Raw genomic sequence first — 11,754 nt, forward strand, 5'->3', positions numbered from 1 at the left:
TGCTGAATATAAACTTTAACCTTTTCACTGCTCATTTAAATCCAGAGATGTGAGATAAGCTGTAGAGAGGTCAGACGGTATATAAGTGATAGATATATATATATATATATATGAATATATATATATATATATATATATATATACATATATATATATACATATATATATATATATATATATAGATATATGTATACTGCCTCTCCCCCTATACTATATATACACTGCCCAGCCCCCACTCACTATACTATATAGATATATGTATACTGCCCCTCCCCTATACTATATATATATATATATATATATATATATATATATATATATATATACGTATACTGCCTCTCCCCCTATACTATATATACACTGCCCAGCCCCCACTCACTATACTATATAGATATATGTATACTGCCTCTCCCCCTATACTATATATACACTGCCCAGCCCCCACTCACTATACTATATAGATATATGTATACTGCCCCTCCCCTATACTATATATATATATATATATATATATATATATATATACGTATACTGCCTCTCCCCCTATACTATATATACACTGCCCAGCCCCCACTCACTATACTATATAGATATATGTATACTGCCTCTCCCGTATACTATATATACACTGCCCAGCCCCCACTCACTATACTATATAGATATATGTATACTGCCCCTCCCCTATACTATATATATATATATATATATATATATATATATATACGTATACTGCCTCTCCCCCTATACTATATATACACTGCCCAGCCCCCACTCACTATACTATATAGATATATGTATACTGCCTCTCCCCCTATACTATATATACACTGCCCAGCCCCCACTCACTATACTATATAGATATATGTATACTGCCCCTCCCCTATACTATATATATATATATATATATATATATATATATATATACGTATACTGCCTCTCCCCCTATACTATATATACACTGCCCAGCCCCCACTCACTATACTATATAGATATATGTATACTGCCTCTCCCCCTATACTATATATACACTGCCCAGCCCCCGCTCACTATACTATATATATATGTATACTGCCCCTCCCCTTTACTATATATATATATATATATATATATATATGTATACTGCCTCTCCCCCTATACTATATATACACTGCCCAGCCCCCGCTCACTATACTATATATATATATATATGTATACTGCCCCTCCCCTATACTATATATATATATATATATATATATATATGTGTATACTGCCTCTCCCCCTATACTATATATACACTGCCCAGCCCCCACTCACTATACTATATAGATATACACTGCCCAGCCGCCACTCTCTATACTATATATATATATATATATATATATATATATATATATATACTGCCCAGCCCCCACTCACTATACAAATCAAATCAAAAAAGCTTTATTGGCACGTCCGAATAGATATTTGGTATTGCCAAAGCTAGTAAAGTGGGCGGTGGGTATGGGGGGTGGTTTGGGGTATAACAGTCCGTGGAGTCTCATCTTCCTCTTCGTTGGTGACTGCTATATGGGGAGGTGGGGCGGGTGTATTGGGATAAATATAACAGTCCATGGAGTCTCATCTTCCTCTGGTTTGGTGACAGCTGGACACGTATTGGGCAGCGATCTCCACAGTGGCCTCTTCTTCTCCCAGTAGGATGTAGAGTTTCCTCTTCTCGTCTGCAGATATGAAGTCTGGGATGTGGGCAGAGAGTCTTTGGTAGTAGACGGCCCTCATAGCTGAGTATTTGGTGCAGTGTAGCAGGAAGTGGGTCTGGTCTTCTAGGGCCCCCTGGTCACAGTGCTGGCACAGTCTCTTCTCCCGTGGCTTGTACGTCTGTCTGTATCGCCCCGTCTCTATCTCTAGGTTGTGGGCGCTCAGTCTGTACCGGCTCAGGGTCTGTCTGTGCTTGGGGTGGCGTATTCTCTCCAGGTAGGTGGCCATGGTGTAGTCCCTTTGTAGGGATTGGTACACATTGGTGAGTTTCTTGGAGTTATTTATTTCGTTTCTCCATTCTTCAATGTACCGCTCTCTGTTTGCCTCTGTGGTCGCCTTTATTTCGGCCTTGGTTATCATCTGTTGGAGTTTTTGGTTTGGTGGTTGGCTGCTGTTTGGTTGGTGAGTGTCTGGTTTGCTCAGGTGGCTTAGCCAGGCTTGGTGGTGGTAGGAGTCGCTCCCCTGGATGTGTGCCTGGAAAGCTAGCGCCCTCTTCTGTATGGTGAGCCATAGGGGGAGTCTGCCTAGCTCTGCCCTGCAGGCCATGTTGGTGGTGTTGCGATGGACATGTAGCAGGTATTTGCAGAACTCCAGGTGGAAGTTCTCTGTTGGGCTGGAATCCCACTTTGACTGGTCTGGGTAGGTGGCTGGGCCCCAAACCTCACTGCCATAGAGAAGGATTGGGGAGATGACAGCGTCAAATATCTTCATCCAGACCCTCACCGGTGGTTTGAGGTGGTACAGTTGTCTTCTGATGGCGTAGAAGGTTCTGCAGGCTTTTGCTCTCAGGGTTTCTATTGCTGCTTTGAAGCTTCCTGATTGGCTGAGCACTATACTATATATATGTATACTACCCAGCTCCTGCTCACTATACTATATACTGTATATGTATACTGCCCAGCCCCGCTCACTATACTATATATATGTATACTGCCCAGCCCCCGCTCACTATACTATATATATGTATACTGCCCAGCCCCCGCTCACTATACTATATATATGTATACTGCCCAGCCCCCGCTCACTATTGTTGAGGTCAAATCATAATACCCCAGAGATATGCTGTCTGTAAAGGAAAAATTAATTAACAGGCCAAGATCGGCCTCCGCCATCTTAGCCTGGAGAACCACAAGACACATGGTGGTCGTGTATCAAAATGGATTCTGATTTATTGTTACAGAAAGTTAGCATTTATACAAACATAAGCAGGTTGGACTTTGACCCGATTGGTTATACATAAGCTGTGGCACATGACTATTGGATAAGTTCTGCATCTCATTATTATACTCCAACCTGGGATGACCTTTCTCATGACATACAGAAGAATTTACAATATTTATGTGTAAACCAACATCTTACACTAATTCTAGATGTATATATCACAGCACGAGAGATAATGATCACATGCTATCTGTCCAGTCCGGTTTGTGGCTAAGGGTCAACTGGTTATAGAACCTGTTATGAGATTCTCACCACAAACAGATAAGGAGTTACAACCCAACCATCAACATTCCACACACCTTATCCCCTAAAGGGGTCTCTTAAACTCTAAACAGACATCCTTATGAAGCTCATATAAGAAAAAGCTTACAAAATGGCTGACAGAATACAAGATGGAAGATGTGATCCTAACAATTCCCCCATTTTGAGATAATTGGATACAGGAATTCATATTTAGGTACTTCAGTGACTTAACGTCTACTGCTGGACCTTTCCAGATTCCCCTCATATGTTCCTGTATTCCAAATTAATCTCAATCATAGTTCTGGCCTGTTATTTTCAGTCTGCTTTGTATTTTTCAAACACTATGTATCATTACTTCCTGTTGTGTTATGAAAACAGCTATATATAACATGACTGAGGCTAATATGGGGCTATGAGTACATATCCTACAGTCTGACACATTCAAATCTTCATTCAAGATCATATGATGTTTAAAGAAAAAAAACTTATTGTCCCACTCATTGTCAAATGTTCTATGCAGGCTTATCGCCAGAATAATCTATAACAGTAACATCAGGAGAATCTTCATCGCTGTGTGTGGAGACTTCTTTGCAATGTGAAGCATGGACACAATTAGGCTTTCCGTCAAGTTTCATAGAAGTATTAGTAGTTAGCAGCACTTGGGGCGAATCATCAAATCTTGGTTCAAGAGGATTTCTCACGTGTCATCAATCTCTTGGCTTAAATGAATAGGTCCCGTCCACTTAACTTAAAATCTGAGAGTGAGGAGAAAACTCAAAACTATACATTAGTCAGATGTTTTTGCCAAGACATCACATAGTCAGTCCGTACACCATAATACAACTGTAACCTAGGGGCTGACCCAAAGAAAGTTTGCTATGGGCTAAAACCAATTCTTCTGTCAGGAGGGTACCTTACAGAAGATACAAATACAAGTGACACACTACATCTTCAGTATCTGCAGCCCGTTTGTGATGGCTTTCTTCACCAGATATGCCCCAGGCCATCCTGAAGAGAAATCACTATACACACAAGCACGTACTTATACCGTCTCACCTTTAGTAGTTACTAAAGTTATAGTTATAGCATATAGTTATCCTGCAATCTCTGGAGCAGGTACAAGGGCTCTGGGCATGGCTCAAAGACACTTTTCATTTACGACATGCCATGCAGGCTCACATATATATCTGTCAGTAGTGATACTAAATCCTGCAGCCGCCCATCCTCCGCTCACCAGGTCACACATGGCTACTACTAAACAGTGCACTTAGAAATGAGCTGCTTATGCCATCAGTGGGGACAAATGCTATCAGTAAAAATACTCTCTTACCACCGGAGATCAGGACTTGTACATCCTCTTTCAGTCCTGGACCGTTTTTGGTGCTTCAGTGTTGTAAAACCTGAAAAGAGAGCTAAAAGGGTTTTTTTTTTTTGAGCCTAATATAGTGACCAATTATCAGTAAAGCATATCCCCTAGGCCTCTGCAGCTGGGTTAGTGGCAGTGTCTTCCCACATGTTACCTCTACTTTCTTTCATATCAGCCTTGGTGTGTGTCCTGACTTCTGACTATACCCACCTGTGTGGGGGCAGCAGCAGGGTCCATCACTATCTGAACAGCCTGGAAATCCTTTTAGGCTTAACATTAACCCTACAGAAAGCTCTCGCTCTCCAGATTGGACCATAGTCCCACTATATCAAACACCTACCCTCAGGCCTTGTACCCTGTCTCAGTGATGGCTTCTAGTTCAGCTTCATGAGCTGAGACCCATACAGGTCTATAATGGTTCTACTTGTGCTTGGTTTTACCCTTGGTTTACCTCATATTCAGTGACCATGACATATCTGGTGCAGAATCCACCATCATTCCCAAATCGAGAATCATCTAAAATGAAAGAACTCTTATCAGAGTTAACAATAGATTCATCATTTACATAACCAAATTAGCAAAAATAAAATTAATTTTAAGTTATCTGACTTTTTCCTCCCCTGAAACTATTGTTAACAGGTTTAGATGGGACTTGTAGTACAGAATGCAAAGCTTACATTAGAAGACATAAATAAGACACTGCAGTCTGAGATTGTTATCTTTGTTTCCACTGCAAGCAACCCTTGTGTCTTATCATGGAAGCAGCTGAGCTGGCTTTTCCCAAACTTGTTATACCTGTAGTACTACATATCCCAGCAGCTTGTTTAGACAATCCCAAGTAAATTCAGTTCTCTAAAACTTCTAATTATTCCAGAATTACAACTAATTCATTAAATGCTCAAAATATATCAGCAGAGAAGGCAAAAACTTTAAGGGATCAATCTATCTCCCCCCCTCCCCTGTCATAACAAGAATTTATACACAAAAACACATTACAGAGCAGATATCCGAGTGCCTTCTGATCTACTTAGTCAGATGTCTATCACCTTGTAGCAAACAATGCCGCAGAAATACCACTTTTGTTTTGCAAAACTACGATTTATCTTTACCTGCGTGTACATATTAAGATAGCTCACATGCATTGCCTACCCCTTATGATGCCTAATCCCATATCAGAAGGATCAATCTGAATAGAAATGACCAATAACATTTTACAAGTATTAGATAAAACTTTTTCACAAAATAATTCCCGATTGTTAACATTCATGGGTTTATAGTATAAACTCATAACCAATAAACACTGAGTACCTAGTACATGTACATGGTATATCAAGTACATCTCATATTCACCAGAAGACATATATACTGTACATATATATATATTTTCAATGATGGAAAGGAACTCATATCTACTTGTCACCACCCTCTGTGGGACTATCAGCATTCAATTTCTTCATCGGCTCCCTGTGGAGACTAAAAATGTAACAATACAGACATAGGCAAACAGAGCATGTACCTGTAACACATATGGGCCCATTCACTTCATACATACATGCAACCTTCACACTGGAGCTCCAGACACACACACATCCATTGAATCATAAAGAACTTGTCAAGTTTTCATATATTTTGTACAGTGATATCATCTTATTCTTCTTTTCCTACAAGTAATCACAGGGTTAGTTATAATTCCTGCACAGCTCAATATTGAAGAAAAATAAACAAAACATGTGATTTAGATGCCTTCGTCTTCTCCTCAATGTGTATATCACTGGAAAATAAACATAATGATGATTATCTAAAATTTATGACATTAATCCAATTCTAAAGACATTAAATATGATTTAAACAGCCAATACTGATACCAACATTACATATTAATATTTCTGTGCAGTCTTCGAATATTTCCATGGCAGACCCCACTCATCTAGTTGCTACAGATGCTCAGAAACTCTTACACTATATCTGAGATTTGCCTTGAGGGCTGACTGCAAGACTTTTTGACACTTTACTTTACAAGATTCCAATCAAAGTTTTTACCACTGTAACACATCACAATAATCTTACACAAAGTCAAATACTGGTTAGAAACAGCTTACACTATACAGTTCACTTATTATTAAACCATATATTCCTAATTCTCCATACATTATACCAATGATGTTACATTGTATCACTCATAGCTGAAATCTTAGCTACCTGCCGTGTCTCCCCTCCCCCCTTCTGTTGAATCCTAGCAAAACCTGTATCCTGTATACCTCTGCTGTGGATATACAGAGGACAATAGGAGGTGGGGGGGGGGTGTGGGGGGTGGCTGACATTCATTGTGAATTATCCTGACCTCCATTAGAGACACACAGGAGCTTCTGATCTTTTTCTGCCATTTTTCCTTGCATAAATGCTTCAACAATCATGGTGTTTTTCAAAGCATTATAGACCTGATTTCACCCAGAATCTACTACCTTGGTGAGTGGTCTGCCACAATATACTTCAGCGGACTCTCCCTATATCTTTATCTAGTTACCACTCATATATAATGCTAACATCACAATGCAGACCACATTTAACCCTTTAGCTGGACTGTGAGTGAGGGCTCACTATACATTCCCTTACACTAAGGAAGATATACAAACACTTAATACCTTATTTCTGTAACCATTCCTTACTTAATGTTTATCCAACTATCCAACATCTTATCAGCAGTTTCTCACCTCCTTTTCTAACTGCTCTTTCCTTAAACTATCTCTTGGGCTGATTTCCATACCGGCTGACTCTGCACTCCCCCCATTCTGTTTCTTCAATCAGAGCTTATTCCTCTTTGTAACTGATGCTCCTGTATCTGTCCTGCATGATCTAATCTCCATTGGTTCCCAACATTTACTATCAAACAATCCTATCTTAGGAACCCCTGCTCTCTTAAGGATTTTTATTTATTTATTTTTTATTTATTTTTCTTTTACTTGGGCGGCAACTTCTCTCTCTCTCTCTTTCTATTAGTTCATATGGGGTATATTTATTTGGGGGATCACAAAGATTACTCCCTAGAACCACACAGATTTCTTTGGGGGATCACACAGATTACTCCCCGGAACCACACAGATTTATTTGGGGGATCACACAGATTACTCCCCAGAACCACACAGATTTATTTGGGGGATCACACAGATTACTCCCCGGAACCACACAGATTTATTTGGGGGATCACACAGATTACTCCCCGGAACCACACAGATTTATTTGGGGGATCACACAGATTACTCCCCATTTTCACTGAACTAATCTCTGTCTTTTAACTAAGGATGGAGACTGCCTGTACCGCCTTATACACTTTATAACAGATGTATCAATCAAATCACAGCATGGACAGTATACAAAGAATGAGATTTCCCATCCCCCTTTACAGACAATATATTCTTTTAGGTTCTTTGCAAAAAGCTTGAGCTATCTATATAAGGAACATATGTGTTTACCTCACACTCGGACAGGAATACAAAAGTTCTTAGAAACACAGATCAAACTGGTAAGATTAAAGTTCTTACCTTGCAGCGCTGACTTTGTTGGATCTGTATTTCCAAGCACTCCTGTAATCTGGTCGTCCGGGGGATCAGCAAACCGTCTCCTCATCTCTCAAGCCGCACATTTGGGCGCCAATTTCTGTTGAGGTCAAATCATAATACCCCAGAGATATGCTGTCTGTAAAGGAAAAATTAATTAACAGGCCAAGATCGGCCTCCGCCATCTTAGCCTGGAGAACCACAAGACACATGGTGGTCGTGTATCAAAATGGATTCTGATTTATTGTTACAGAAAGTTAGCATTTATACAAACATAAGCAGGTTGGACTTTGACCCGATTGGTTATACATAAGCTGTGGCACATGACTATTGGATAAGTTCTGCATCTCATTATTATACTCCAACCTGGGATGACCTTTCTCATGACATACAGAAGAATTTACAATATTTATGTGTAAACCAACATCTTACACTAATTCTAGATGTATATATCACAGCACGAGAGATAATGATCACATGCTATCTGTCCAGTCCGGTCTGTGGCTAAGGGTCAACTGGTTATAGAACCTGTTATGAGATTCTCACCACAAACAGATAAGGAGTTACAACCCAACCATCAACATTCCACACACCTTATCCCCTAAAGGGGTCTCTTAAACTCTAAACAGACATCCTTATGAAGCTCATATAAGAAAAAGCTTACAAAATGGCTGACAGAATACAAGATGGAAGATGTGATCCTAACACTATACTATATATATGTATACTGCCCAGCCCCCGCTCACTATACTATATATATGTATACTACCCAGCTCCTGCTCACTATACTATATACTGTATATGTATACTGCCCAGCCCCCGCACACTATACTATATATATGTATACTGCCCAGCTCCCGCTCACTATACTATATATATGTATACTGCCCAGCCCCCGCTCACTATACTATATATATGTATACTGCCCAGCCCCCGCTCACTATACTATATATATGTATACTGCCCAGCTCCCGCTCACTATACTATATATATGTATACTGCCCAGCTCCCGCTCACTATACTATATATATGTATACTGCCCAGCCCCCGCTCACTATACTATATATATATGTATACTGCCCAGCTCCCGCTCAATATACTATATATACACTCACCGGCCACTTTATTAGGTACACCTGTCCAACTGCTCGTTAACACTTAATTTCTAATCAGCCAATCACATGGCGGCAACTCAGTGCATTTCGGCATGTAGACATGGTCAAGACAATCTCCTGCAGTTCAAACCGAGCATCAGTATGGGGGGAAGAAAGGTGATTTGAGTGCCTTTGAACGTGGCATGGTTGTTGGTGCCAGAAGGGCTGCTCTGAGTATTTCAGAAACTGCTGATCTACTGGGATTTTCACGCACAACCATCTCTAGGGTTTACAGAGAATGGTCCGAAAAAGAAAAAACATCCAGTGAGCGGCAGTTCTGTGGGGGGCGGAAATGCGTTGTTGATGCCAGAGGTCAGAGGAGAATGGCCAGACTGGTTCCAGCTGATAGAAAGGCAACAGTGACTCAAATAGCCACCCGTTACAACCAAGGTAGCCAGAAGAGCATCTCTGAACGCCGCACAGTACGTCCAACTTTGAGGCTACAGATGGGCTACAGCAGCAGAAGACCACACCGGGTGCCACTCCTTTCAGCTAAGAACAGGAAACTGAGGCTACAATTTGCACAAGCTCATCGAAATTGGACAATTGAAGATTGGAAAAACGTTGCCTGGTCTGATGAGTCTCGATTTCTGCTGCGACATTCGGATGGTAGGGTCAGAATTTGGCGTCAACAACATGAAAGCATGGATCCATCCTGCCTTGTATCGGTAACGGTTCAGGCTGGTGGTGGTGGTGTCATGGTGTGGGGAATATTTTCTTGGCACTCTTTGGGCCCCTTGGTACCAATTGAGCATCGTTGCAACGCCAAAGCCTACCTGAGTATTGTTGCTGACCATGTCCATCCCTTTATGACCACAATGTACCCAACATCTGATGGCTACTTTCAGCAGGATAATGCAATGCCATGTCATAAAGCTGGAATCATCTCAGACTGGTTTCTTGAACATGACAATGAGTTCACTGTACTCCAATGGCCTCCACAGTCACCAGATCTCAATCCAATAGAGGAGCATCTTTGGGATGTGGTGGAACGGGAGATTCGCATCATGGATGTGCAGCCGACAAATCTGCGACTGCAACTGTGTGATGCCATCATGTCAATATGGAGCAAAATCTCTGAGGAATGCTTCCAGCACCTTGTTGTATCTATGCCACGAAGAATTGAGGCAGTTCTGAAGGCAAAAGGGGGTCCAACCCGTTACTAGCATACCAAACCAAACAGGTTTGGCATCCATGGATGGAAAGAGACACCCTGCAGTGAAGCTATGCAAAAAGAGAAAAAGGGGCGGGCCAGATGGGTGAAGGAGGTGTGGTTTTCTAAGCAAACTTGAAACCACGCATCCTTCACCCGTGTGGTCCGCCCCTACTTCCCTGCCTCTCAGATCTTGCTCCTGCAATGAAGCCACACTGGCAGGGAAGTAGGGGCGGACCAGATGGGTGAAGGAGGCGTGGTTTCAAGTTTGCTTAGAAAACCACACCTCCTTCACCCATCTGGCCCGCCCCTTTTTCTCTTCTTGCATAGCTTCATTGCAGGGTGTCTCTTTCCATCCATGGATGCCAAACCTGTGCACAAAGTGCATGAAACAATTTTAATTAAAACAACATATATATATATATATATATATATATATATATATATATATGTTCAAATCACCCCCATATCCCTAGAATACATATAAAACAAAACACATAGACATTTGGTATCCCTGTGTCCGACAACCCCCGATTCTATTTACATTGGTAAAATATTATATTATTAGATTATTAAATATTTTACCAATTTTTTTTGCTTAAATTTTTTTTCCCCTATCTTCCTCCTCTAAAACCTTAGTGCGTCTTATGGTACGAAAAATACGGTAATACTATACACTGTGTATTCTATATAAATAATACTATACACTGTGTATTCTATATAAATAATACTATACACTGTGATCTCTATATAAATAATACTATACACTGTGATCTCTATATAAATAATACTACACACTGTGTATTCTATATGAATAATAGTATATACACTGTGTATTCTATATAAATGCTATACACTGTGTATTTAATATAAATAATGCTATACACTGTGTATTCAATATTAATACTATACACTGTGTTCTCTATATAAATAGTACTATGCACTGTGTATTCTATTTAAATACTATTCACTGTGTATTCTATATAAATACTATACACTGTGTATTCTATATAAATAATACTATACACTGTGCATTCTATATAAATAATACTATACACTGTGATCTCTATATAAATAATACTATACACTGTGATCTCTATATGAATAATACTATACACTGTGTATTCTATATAAATAATACTATACACTGTCTATTCTATATAAATAATACTATGCACTGTGTATTCTATATAAATAATACTATACACTGTGTATTCTATATAAATAATACTATACACTGTGTATTCTATATAAATAATACTATACACTGTGTTCTCTATATAAATAATACAATACACTGTGTATTCTATATAAATAATACTATACACT

This window comes from Leptodactylus fuscus, chromosome 4 (genome assembly GCF_031893055.1).
Source record: "Leptodactylus fuscus isolate aLepFus1 chromosome 4, aLepFus1.hap2, whole genome shotgun sequence".
NCBI classification, from domain to species: domain Eukaryota; kingdom Metazoa; phylum Chordata; class Amphibia; order Anura; family Leptodactylidae; genus Leptodactylus; species Leptodactylus fuscus.